At 56.2% G+C, this 12,766-nt stretch overlaps 1 pseudogene; it reads left to right on the top strand.

The window, feature by feature from the left end:
• LOC119473806 overlaps positions 1-11,880 on the top strand; it is a 36,011-nt pseudogene extending 24,131 nt beyond the window's left edge.
• Positions 11,881-12,766: the final 886 nt, after the last annotated feature.

The following is a 12,766-nucleotide window of genomic DNA, read 5'->3' as shown; positions in this document are numbered from 1 at the left end:
CACACTGTTCTGAGAACAGGCTAGCCCCTCCACCCCGTCGCGACCTGCCTGGACACCGAGCCTCCCCCATCAGGCTCTCTCTTGCAGGAAGCTTTGCAAACACTGTCTCTCTCTAATCATTGAGGGTGGCCGGAGAGACAAAGAGGGTTGCTTCCACAAAGCTCCCTTCTTCGTGGCAGAATCAGTCCAATGGAGAAATTCTGAAATTCCGGTTTTACGAAGTTCTTCAAACTTACCTCAAGGATGGCACCCGCTGAGGCTCAGTTGCCCTGCCTCTCATGCCTCAGTGCATCTGCCCCAGAAACCCTTGTCTGGGGCTCAGCTTGCCCCCACGTGGCATAAGTCTCTCCAAAGACTCCATTTCTTGTTAGTCATCTTAATGTCACCATGAGAAATATCTGCAAAGCCTCTCATTAAAGAAAGTATTGGTTTGATTCAGAAAATGCTATGCTGTTCCAACTTCACCTTTGATCTATGGTTTTAGAAAGTATCCAACTTTGCTTCTAGTTTCAGCTGTTCTGTTAAAGAATTAATGGAAAAAAACCCACTATGCTACAGGGAGGGAGTGGGAATTAACGTGTGGGTCCTGTTCTGTGCTTAACACACTGGTTCCCTCTGCATTTTGAGCCTGAAATGGGATCGTTCTTCTGGAAGACAGATGCTAGAAGAGCTTTCCTTGGGATTCTCATTACCCATTTCCATCAAACCAGACCATTCGCTTCTAGAAGGACCATGCATGCCCTGTAATCCCAGCACTTTGGGAGGCCAAGGTGGATGGATCACGAGGTCAAGAGATCGAGACCATCCTGGCCAACATGGTGAAACTCCACTTCTACTAAAAAAATACAAAAATTAGCTGGGCGTGGTGGCACATGCCTGTAGTCCCGGCCACTCGGAGGCTGAGGCAGAAGAATTGCTTGAACCCAGCAGGCAGAGGTTGTAGTGAGCTGAGATTGCATTGCTGCACTCCAGCCTAGAGCCTGGCGACAGAGTGAGACTCTATCTCCAAAAAAAAAAAAAAGAAGGACCATGCAGCCCTGAGTCTGTAAGGGACAGACCAGTCACAAAAACCAGAGTGGAGCTGGAGGTGGACTGGAGTTCACTGGGCAGGTTCAGTTCACGCCCTGGCACACAGGGTCCGTGAAGGCAGAACAAGGTACAGGTGAGAGCCAGGAGGGCAAGCAGGGATCCGAGGGTGCACAGCGCCAGGGAGCAAGACAAGCAGAGAGGCCTGGAGCCAGAAGGATGTTCCAAAACAAGGATGCTAGCAATGAGCTCACAGGTCATGGGTCAGAAGCTTCTGGCCCAAGGCTTTGCAGAGGCCACGCCTGAGCTGAATGTTGGTGGTGGAGCAGCCAATAACGGAACACAGATGGAGCCAAATTGGGGAATTCCAGGCAGGAGGAACAGCCAGAGAGAGCAAAGGGAGGGAGGCTGGAGGCTTTGCTGTGCGAAGCTCTGTGCACACACAGGGAATACTTCACAGGCTGCAGAGATAGTGACTAGCTTCTGAGATCAGAGCAGGCTGGGCTAAGAAAAGTGAAGAGTGGAGGGGTAGGCCCGCATTAGAGCCCATGGCCGTGAACCCAGGACAAGCCACGGGGGTGGAGGAGCAGGCAGGAGATGCTCCACTACTGCTGGCAAGGAGGAGGGCAGCCTGCAGGGGGTGCTGCCTGGAGCATCACTGGCCTACCCCATCTGCGGGCGAGGATGCTGAAGCTCAGCCCACAAGGCCACCATGGATGGCCCTAAAGGTTGTGTCCTATACAAGGGGAACACAGAAGGCTGGCGCCCTGGACAGTTGGCAAGGGGCTGAGTGAAGGGCAGTGAGGGATGCTCGTGTGCCTGGGGTTCCCCTTTTTTTCTCCACCTACACCCACTCATTCCTCACCTCTCCTGACACCCTGTCCCTTGGGGGAGCACCTAACACCCCTGCATCCACCTGAACCATACCAGCCCTAAAGTGCTGAATCCCCACTAAGTCAGCCCAGTGCTCACCCATCCATCCCTCCGCACAGCTGCCGTTTAGTGGGGAAAGTATCATGTAGCAGGTCTGCGCACAGGCTCGGCAGCCAGAATTCCTGGGTTCCATGCCTCACCCGGCCATAGACTTGCTGTGTGACCTCAGGCAAGCTACCTAGCTTCTCCACGCATGTGTCCTCATCTAGAAAATGAGGCTGACGCTCATGCCCACGTGGCAATGTGATGAGTAATGCTAGTACTCATCTCTGAGGGTGGATGGGAGAGATCACGCAATGTGCTTGCAAGGGGGCTGGCAACTGGGAGCGTTCATACATGTTGGCTGTCACCGTCAGGGTGCACCACTGTGTGCCAGCCTCTGCTCCATGCTCCTGGGCTGCTCCCATGAGCAAGGCATCGACTCTGCCAAGGAAGGGTGCGTTTTTTTTCTTTTGAAAAAAGAAAGGGATGCTTTCTGCTGCTCCCGCTCTGGAAACACTGCATGCCCCTCTGTTAGTCTACTAGGTTTGAGAAGCAAGGCCAGCGTACCCTGAGTTGGGGTATTGCCTCCTAAGCCATTGGCAGAAATTCTGGGGGTCTCTGAAAAGAATTCTGGGCTCTGCTCGTGCAGCATGGGCCCTCCTTGGTGTGGTGAGCTAGGAGAAGGAGGACAGCACGGGGCCAGTGATACTAACTGTGTGGAAATAGAACTCCTCTGAATTACAGGGCACCTAAGAATTTCTTACTGACTTTTGTTTAATAATTCAAAAAACAACATCAAATCAAACTTAAAGGAGGCAAAAGCTGTCTCTGGAGCCTTCATGCTTCCTAGAGCCAACCTCTTACGGAATCGTGGCAGCAAACCATCCCCCTCTCCAGCTCACTAAGGAAGCTGGAGGACTCCACAGCTGCTTCAGAAAACAGGCTGTCCCCAGGGAACACTTCGAGATCTTGGGACCAGATAGGATGTACCTCGACTCCTGGAATTCCCTCTCCAGCCTTCAGGTCACGTGGGGATGTGAGCTGAAGCAGTACGGGCTTCCCTCAGCCTTCCTGTGTCCAGGTGAGCAGCCTCCTGCTGCAGAGCTGCTCTCCCCGGCAGGCGCAAAGCACAAGGCTGCGCATGCTTCTGTTCCTGTTCTCTTCCTGGCTCCTCAAGAGGTAGGTGACATTCCTCAGATCTTCTGTTTGTGCTTCCTGTAGTGTACAGGGGCACAAAAGCAAAGCAAGTTCCAGCATCAGCCTGAGAACCTGCCAATGTGTGACCCAGGGTTTCTCAACCTCAGCATTACCGACATTTGCAGCCTGATCATTCTTTGCTGTGGGGGACTGCCCTGTATGCTGTAGGGTGCTCAGCAGCATCCCTGGCCTCTACCCAGTGGTAGAACTCCTTCCCCCAGTAACGACAACAGCAAAAGTCCAATGCCCCCCGAGGACCAAATCCACCCGGGTTGAGAACCACTGGTATAAATGTAACTAAGGTAACTGCTCTGTGGTACTCTCAGATCAGAAAAAGACAAAACTCCTTCCACAACACAGGACTGGCTTGCTCCCGCCTCTTCCTGCTGTCTTCCAGCTGTGCTTTGTAAGAAAGTGCACAACCACATCTTCATCAGGGACATTCACCAAGCACGCCTCTAGGTCCAGCACCACACCAGGCACTGTGGAGGAGCCAGGGGAAACTGAAGGTGCGGTCCCCAGAAGCTCACAGTCATTCCATGGGGGACAGTGGTAACACCCGAAACAGAAGCAACTGATCCAGGGCAGTGGGGAAAGTTGCATCGTTCATCTAGTGAAGACCTACATGGGAATCGAGGGGTCATGCAGCAGGCAGGGGGAAGGCACAGAGGAAAGAAGGGGCAAAGCTGTCAGGAGACAGCAGATGACACGCTGCAGGCATCCGATGGCAGGGAGAAGCCATCACTGCCACCTGGCATGGCTTAGTAGAGCCATGACTGAGCTGAGCTGGCTATTGAAGGACAGGGAGTCAGCAGCCTTCTGGGCAGCGGAGACAGGGAGAGCAAAGGCCTGAAGGCTGGATGCCTGGCCTACATGAAGGGAGCTTCATACAGTAACACAAGGGCTGCTTTTCTGCTTTGGAGACAGCCCGTGTGTGCCACAGAAGCTCCGAGATGAGTGTGATGCACGGAGGGAGCCAGGAAACGCCGGGTGAATGCAGGATAGCGGGGCAAAGATGGGTTTGTTGGCATCTGTGGCGTTATAAGGCTAAAGCCCACAGCCCGGCCCACTGCCCAGGAGCCCTAGCCAGCCTTAGGGCGGGATCCAGAGGAGTGAGACTCTTGGCCTGCTTCCTGGGGCTGTCACAGCAGGAGGCGTGACTCAAGGCCTCCCCTGCTCAGGTGAGTCACATACCTGCAGCTCTCCCACTGTTGAAGCTGCTGCCTGGAGCCAGTGGCTGGGGCCACCCAGCCTCAATCCCTCAAAGCCCCAGGCAGGCCCCTCAATCCCCTCCCGGGTATCTTTACACACTGAAGCCCCTCACTCAGGAGGCTGTCCCCCCACCCCTCACCCCTGCCCAGCACTCAGCTCCCCCACTCCTCAAACCTCCAGCAGGTCAGTAGCCTGTGTGATGCCGCTGACCCAGCCTTTGCAGCACTGGCAGTGCTAACTTAGCCTGCCATTAAACTAAGCGGTGAGGTTGTGTCTCTCCCTTTCCATCCTCCCTGTCCCCCACCCTGTCTTGCATGGCAACCAGGGCAGGGACGCTCTTCAGGACTGTCCTGGGCCTGACACTAGCCCATGGTGGTAACAGAAGGAAGGTGGTGAGATGCCAGGATGCAGCCCTCCCAGCTGCCAGCAGCCTGGGTCTTTGTGTCCAGTTATAGATGCTCCATCACCTCTTCCTCTCATGCTTTGAGGGGCACTGGGAGCGGCCGGCATCACTGCCTCTGGGTTCTGGGCAGCAGGAGGGAGCCGGCCTGAGCACCACAGTGGGGCAGGTGGGGAGGGCAATCCCGAGCCAGCAGGAAGGGTGCCTGCCCTTCAGGGAGATGGGGCTCATTAAAGGAAACTGAACATTGAAAAAAAAAAAAAAGAGAACAACAGCAAAAGGTAGCCTTGCTGTTGGGCCAAGGCTCTTTCCCCATACAAAGAAACGCTCCCTCTCCTTGTGTTCCCTGCTCGTACCAGGCTCCTTGCCGAATAGTGCAGCTGACTGGATAAAACCCATGGGCCTCTCCACTGGCCTTGCCTCTAAAACTGCCAGCAGCCTCCGGTCCATCCTGAGGAGACCCCCACCCCCAGCTGTCTCCCTCCAGCCCACACTCCTTTCCCTGCTGGGTAAGTGTCAAGTGTCACCCACAGCCTGGGCCTTCCCTGAGCCCAGCCATCCCAGTGCTATGGGCCACTTCCCTGCTGTGGCCAGATGGGTGGGCAGTCCCCGGGGGCAGCTAGGGGAGAGGTGCTCATGAGTGGGGCTGAGCTATCCCTGGGCAGTGCCAATTTCCATCAGTAGTCCTTCCCTCTCTTGTCTCCTCCTTTCTGCTCTTCACTTGTTCCTGCCCAGTGCTCCTCGGCTGCCAGTACTTACCCAGCTTCATCCCCCTCTCCCTGTCCCCTCCAGCCTAAGTGGGCCTGATACGAATTTCAGACCTGTTGGCTGCTGCAAGAACACACCAGGATCAGGGTCGAGCAGAAGCCTCCCGGATGGAGGAAAGCCAGGCGGGAGTGAGGAGGGTCCCACCTTCCCTGCGTGTGTGCATGGCCGGGAAGCCAGGCAGCAGCTGCAGCAGGGCCATAAAGCCAGAAGGGCAGCCCCAAGCCTGGAGGTGGCCAGGCAGCAGTGAGGGGAACTGTGAATCCCTGCAGGGCCATGCAGGACAGAAAATGGGCACAGCGCTGGAAAAGGACACAGAATCACCTTTCTCATCTCTGCCTTAGCTTCTTCCTGAGCCTTGGTTGCTGCTGCCCAGCCTGGCCCCTGCACCCTAGCCATGTAGGCACATTCTGCTCCCTGAACACAAATGCCCCATGCCTTCCTCAGGCTCCAGCCTTTGTGCCTGCTCTCCCCTCTGCCTGGAATGCACTTCCCTCCTTCTTCACCTGGCAAATGCCTGTTCGTCCTTAGAGACGCCCCCCAGGTGACACTGCCTCCAGGAAGCCTTCTCATTTCTAGGGCTTAACCCATAGTTACACTGATAGCACAGCACGGTAATCACACGTTGTCCCCCACCAATTACTAACTTTGAGGACAACAGTTGTCTTACGCTACTTGGCACCTGGCATACAGCAGGTATTTATACATATCGGATGGGTGGGTGGATTACTGAATTGCCAGCAGTCCAGTGAGGAAAAGGATGAGTGGGGAACTCGCTTCCATCAGCCGGCAAGGCTGGGATGTCCAGAGCTGCCGGTGAGAGAAGGAGGATGGCACAGGTGATGGGGGTCCCTGGCAGCTATCTCTACCACCCCCACCACTTTGGGGAAACATGGTCACGGGAGTGTCCTGATTCCTGGTGGTGACCCTCTTCTCTCCTTGCTCCTAGTATTTCTGCCTGTCGCTTATCATCTGGTTGAGCTGGTGGCAGGAGTCCTGGCCCATGTGTATTACCAGAGGGCGAGTGAACATTTCCTCCTCCTCCATTCTCTGTCCATGCCCCGATGAGACAATGTGGGGGGACAACCGATGAAGCAATGCGGGGGGATAACAATGTGGGGGATGCACTGTGATGAGGGAAGCCGAGGTAGGCACAGGGGTGGCCCGGTTTCCCGCCCTGGCAATCGTCCACACATGCGGATCCCAGCTGCTGGTCCCGGCTCCGGCAATTCCCAGATTCCACTGATACTGCTGTCTTTCACATGGGAGTTGGGAAGGGGGGTTCCCATGGGAAGTTACGTCATCCCTCTCCCCTTTCAAGAATGGTCTAGAGGATGAATCTATCTGTCAGAGACATCCAAGAAGAAAGGCCTGGGCCAGGATCCCACGGAAGACTGTGAAGTCAGGATCAGGTCTTGCCTGCCTGGATTGGACAGGGACGCAGTGACCAGTCCCATCGGCTCCCACCCTGCTGCCCTCTGAATCGAGAGTTTGAGGTCATGACCAGGGTAACATTCAGCTGGTAGAGACAGCACAGCCTTGCTGGTTGTTTAAGCCAGTGCTGGAATGGTGTTCACAGGGTAACAATTGTAAGTATTTTGAATATCACCTCTTAATGGAAATTGAGATCAGCAGACATTTCACAGTTTCTGGTGTCTAGCCGCACCCCTGCCTCCTGCCAGCTCTGGCTGCCACCCTTTACCCGAGCCGCCTCCTGGCATCACACCTGCGCATCACACCTGCACCCTGACTCAGGGCCCAGCTGCTGTAACTTCCTCTCCATGGCCTTCTGCTGCCCGGTCTCCCAGTGACGGTCTTCACACCGTCCACAGACCACAGTGCTCTAGAGTTAGCAGGGAGGCCTGGGAGCAGGCCTGGGTGCTGGGCAGGGGTGGCGTGGTCCCGCTGATGCCATCTTCACCACTGCTCAGCTGAGTGATGAACAGAAGCAGCGCTTGAGCTGGACTCTGACCGAGAACTACAGGTAGGCTGGAGCCACACAGATCCCCGCCTCCATAGACCAGCTGTAGCAGGAGGTACACTGTGCCCTATGCCCTTGAAGGCCAAAAAGACACAGGTTCAAATCCTGACTCTCGTCTTTCCTGTCTGTGTGACCCTAGGCAAGTTACTTACCCTCTCTGAGCTTCAGTTGTCACATCCCTAAAATGAAGTGTCTTTGGGGTGTGTGAGCATTAAATTTGGTCACATCTGTAAAGTCCCCACCACCATGAGAAGTGCCTGCTGAAGCCTGATTCCTTTCCCTCCTTCTCCCTGACTCCCTCCTCCAAGCCCACTCCTGCTGCCTTCCCGTTCTGGGTCCTGGTGGGCAGGAAGCTGGCAGTGCCAGGAGAACTCCATCTTCTGCCAGGATCTGGGCCAGGCGGCCTCTCTCAGGGCTTCTATCTGGGACTGCCTTCCTTCTTCCCTAGGGAGCAGGGAGCTGAGTTCCCATAAGAGGGAGCGGTACCGGGCAGGGGTATGTCAGTGAAGCCACCGAGAGAACGCCCCAGTTGTGAGCCAGCAGGCAGAGCGCTGAGGGACAGAAAGGTGGTCTCCTTTCCAAGAAGAGACGTGGCAAATCCCTCCAGCGAGGCCCACCATCCTGCCAGACATAGGGGGCGGGCAGAGGACCTCAGAGCTGTGCTGTCCAATTCGGCAGCCACCACCCACATGTGGCTATTTACAGTTAAATTAAACAAAATCCAGTTCCTTGCTCACACCAACCACATTCCAGGCACTCAGGAGCCCCAGATGGTGAGTGAACGCCGAGCGGGGCAGCACAGATGCAGGACGCTGCCTCCATCGTGTTCCAGATCCCAATGGGTTAGTGTCGGAAAATCCGAGGCTGCTCTACCCCCCTGCTCTGGTCCCCCTCTCTCTGCCACCCCACTCCCCGCCCCCACCCCCTGGGCCCGGGGCCTTGGTCTTGGCCCGGGGAACGTCAGGTAAGTAGAGGACGTAGACGTCATGAGCTGGGAGATCCAGGGGCTTCATGGCTCAGCGGGGAAGGTCCCACCCCATCTCCCCAAAACTCAGGCCCAGCTCCCAGTTGGCAGCGGGGTCTCTTGTCTGAAATAGTGGCCTGGGGCACACGTGTATACACAGGTGCACACCCACACACACACTCATACCCCACAGGCTTAGCCCAGGATGGGGACGTGCAGCACACACTGCTGGGCAGCCCTGTGCAAGACTAAGTGTGCGCTCGCTGGGCTGCGCCCGTGAGGACCTGCGCGAGACAAGAATAGGACAGAATCCCCGCCCTCGGCCTCTCTCAGAAAGCCAGACACACAGCAGGCAACGTGCAGGCAGCGCGAGGCTGGGGCACCCTCAGAATAGAGAGCAGGGAGGTGGGGAGGGCTCCGAGGGGCGTGGGCAGGGTTTGCTTAGGCGGAGAGGGTGGGAGTGGCATGAGGAAAGGTGCAGCTGAGAGCAAAGGCCGTGTCACCCGATGGAGACCTACGGGGCACCAGTGCACACGAACACAGGCCCTCACACCAGCCGGGAACAGTTAGAACCCCAGCCTACATCTACAGTGGGAGACTGAGCCCTGGGAAAGCAGTGGCTGCAGAGCCAGGTGGTCCTCCAGCAGCACCCCGTGGATGTAAATGACACGGTCACACCACCCGTATCCACACAAGTATGATCATAGAAGTTCTCTCATTAACTGTGGATGCTGCGCCAGGCTCTCTTCTAAATCGTCTCTTTCAGTCCTCACAACCACCCAGGGTGCAGGTACTTTTGCTGGCCCCATTTTACACGCAAGGGGCCCGGCAGTCGTGCAGCACCAGCACACACAGCCAGAGACACAGGGATGGGCAAGGCCGTGTGCCTCCCCGTCCTCACCTTGCCAGTCCCTTCCCGGTCGGCTGCCGTTATGTTCAGCCTGGATGCCTGGCACCCACGTCCAGCCCTGTGGAGGACTAACCCCTTCCTTCTCTGGGGTTCAGGCACAAGTTTCCACTGTCTACTTCACTACAGTAAACGCGACTCTCCTTCAGGGCAGGGCGGGTGCCTGACTCATGTTCGTTCACCCCAGGCACGTGGCAAACCTAGCACACCAGCTAGCTGAACTAACGAACCAACACAGCTCCGCCCACCCCCCCCCACCCCCACACCACAGACAGCCTCCCAGCTGCTGTGTTCTGTGGTGGCCTGTGTAGGGACTTGAGATCTCAGTGCCCTGACTCAGAAGGGCAGGAAGTGACACGAGTCCGCTGTCTCTGAATTGCTTCATATCTTGGCAGGCACTTCCCTGCCCTGGATTGGAGCAGCCGACCCCAGTCCTCACTCAGCACTCACACCGCCCCCTCGGGCCAACACTGGCCTGCCTGCACCATGGACTCTGGGACACCCTTTGTACCCCTGCCGGTCTGGGGCTCTGTGGTTTCACCTGGGAGCCTCTGGCGAAGCTGGTCCCTGTCCCTGTGTCCTGCCTCCTGGATGGCCAGGGTCCCCTTGCCCCTTGTGGCTTGTCACCATCCTGTGTTCTGCCATGCAGCAGTACACAGCCCCACTCTCTGGGGACCCTCCCCCCCATCCATCTCGCCCACCTCGTAGACCTAGCCTATCCCCAGGACATCCAGCATCACCTCCTTAAAGAAACTGGAGGGCTGCAAAAGGTAGCAGATAGGTGTCCTGCTGGCAGTGCTGGCCCCCACCATCTCTCAGCTCACACAGGGGAAGGGAGAGATCACAGGGAGAGCAAAGAGGGGTTGGCTGAGTATTTGAATCCTGTGTCCTCGGCCCTGGAACCCCACACAGGCTTCTCGCCTCCAGCCTCTGCCTCCCCCTGCAGTTCGAGTGCTGTGGAAGCAACAGCTCAGCGACCGGCAGCACAGTGCGTACCTGCTGTGGTGGGAGCCGAGACCCCAGTGCCCGACGGCTGCTGCAAGGTTGTGGTGGCACTCCGCAGCCAGCCGGCCCACCCTCCAACATCTGCAAGGGGGAGGTGAGTGCACAAGTGCAAGCTGGGGACAAGGAGAGGGCCCCAGCCTGGCTCTAGGAGCCCGAAAAGGGCCGGGTCAGACAGATGGGCATGGGAAAAGCAGAGCACACATGCTCCTTGGCTGTAAGTCCACGGTGCCAGGCCTTCAGAGGCTATACAAAGCCCTGGGACAAGCAGCTCCTACCAGAAGAGTCTCGGGCACTATGGCATGTCCCTGGGGCCACTTACGAAATCTGTGAGCCATTCAAGGCCAGGTCCAGCCCGTGAGTCCTCTGGTCCACTCTCTGCCTCTGCCACATACAGAGGGACGGCCAGCCCTTCCTCCCCACCCGTGCCTGCTCCTGGGCCAAAGCCATGTCATCTGCCCTTCCCTTCCAGGGAGGCTGCCTCACCAAGCTACCCGCTACTCATGGGGGTGGTGGGCGTCGGGGTGGCCTGCCTGCAGGTGAGTTGCAGTTGGGGGTTTAGGAGGGAGGTATGTGGGAGGGCTCTGAGCCCCTCTCCAGTAGCCAAGATCTCCAGTAACTGGGCTGAAATAATTGGCCCTTGGCATGTCCGTGCCCTGCCCTGCTTTCTTCTCTCCCCTTCCCTTTGCAACCAAGGCTGAACCCCACACTGAGTCTGTCTCCCAGAGAACATGAAGGAAGGTGCCTGAGGGTCAACATGAACTCCTAAGGAACAGGGGCATGGGAGGAGTGTGGTTGTGGGCTGGGGTACATGCGTTCACCTCTAGCGGGTGCATGTGGGGGTGAGTGTGCTGGCCTGCCGTGATGTGTGGGGGTCCATAGGGGTTGGCGTGCTCCTGGGTCTGTGTGGTTGGGGTGGTGTGTGCACGATGTGTGTTTAGGATGCTTGTGCATGTGTGAGTGTGTCTGTATCTGTACTCATTCCTTTGTGTGTGTGTGTGTGTGTGTGTGTGTGTGTGTGTACCATCAGCCCTCCATATCCATGGGTTCTATATCCTTGAATTCAACCAACCATGGATCAAAAATACTCAAAAAAATGGATACACTGAACATCCTTGTCATTACCCCCTAAACAATAAGCATAACAACTATTTACATGGCACGTGGGTTAGGTATCACAAGTAATCTAGGGGTGATTTAAAGAACACGGAAGGATGTGAAGAGGTTATATGCAAATGCTGCACCCTTTGATATCAGAGACTTGAGCATCAGTGGATTTTGGAATCTAGAACAACTCTGTGTGTGTGTGTATGTGTGTGTGTGTATGCATGTGTGTATGTGTGTGTATGTGTATGTGTATGTGTGTGTGTGTATGTGTATGTGTGTGTACGTGTGTGAGCACACACATTCCCCTTACATATGCAGCGCTCTCCCTGAGGATGGGCAAGGGCATTGGCTCCTGTTTCTCCCCTTCCACCCAGTCAGTCCCCCAGCTGCCACCCAGGAAGTAAAGGTCTAGAATCTGCAGAGGTGAGAGCCCTTCAGGTGTGGGCTGTTCTTCTAGAAGGAGCACAGCAGCCCTGCTGTCCTGCCCAGCCCTTCCCCATCCAGGGCTGTGAGCACCGGCTAGGGAAGAGGAAGAGTCGCGCTTAGGCCCCAGAAGACCCAAGTCCAGTCCTGGCTCTGCTCCTGTGTGACCTGGAGCTACTTAACTTCCCTGTCACTCAACCCTTCATCTGCAAAATGTGCATAATTTCTTCAACCTCCCAAGGTCTAAATAAGAATGAGGTGATGCCTGTGACCCACTTGCAGCGCCCGACACACAGGAAAGCCTGCTAAGCCTTTATCTAGATGTCTGTAGACTTCAGAGGATTTCCGATACGTCCGCTCATTGTGTCCACACAACAACTGAGACCCAGGCAAGACAAGAAGTAGTGTTCTCCTCACTCTACAGATCAGAAAGTTGAGACCCAGGGAGGCATCTTACCCAGGGTCTCACCTCCCTGAACTGGCACCCAGGTCTCCTGGCATTGGCCCTTCGCTTTGTCAAACTCCCTACCCTGGCACAGAGGTCTTGGGAAAGAGGCGCAGGGGATGGTGCCTTTGGCTGGCTTGGAGAACCTTCCAGCACAGCGTCCGTTCAGATGATGGGGCCAGCTACCCACATCATCTGTGGGCCTGGAGGGGCCAGGGGCAGCCTAACACGCTCGGAGGAGGGTCCTTAGCCTTTGTAGGGACACTCATCTTGGTTCTGCCACCTGCAAGTTGTGTGACCTAGGGCCAGTTATTTCATCTCTGAGCCTCAGTCACTGGTTTGCGAAATGGGGCTGACAAGACCTCATCTGGTGGCTGGGGTGGGAATTAGCAACACACATGTAAATACTTGGCTCATTGCTG

The sequence above is a fragment of the Cebus imitator genome, unplaced genomic scaffold, assembly GCF_001604975.1.
Source record: "Cebus imitator isolate Cc_AM_T3 unplaced genomic scaffold, Cebus_imitator-1.0 Scaffold187, whole genome shotgun sequence".
NCBI lineage: Eukaryota > Metazoa > Chordata > Mammalia > Primates > Cebidae > Cebus > Cebus imitator.
The sequence above is the reverse complement of the archived record's forward strand: the minus strand, read 5'-3'. Positions and strand labels throughout refer to the sequence as shown.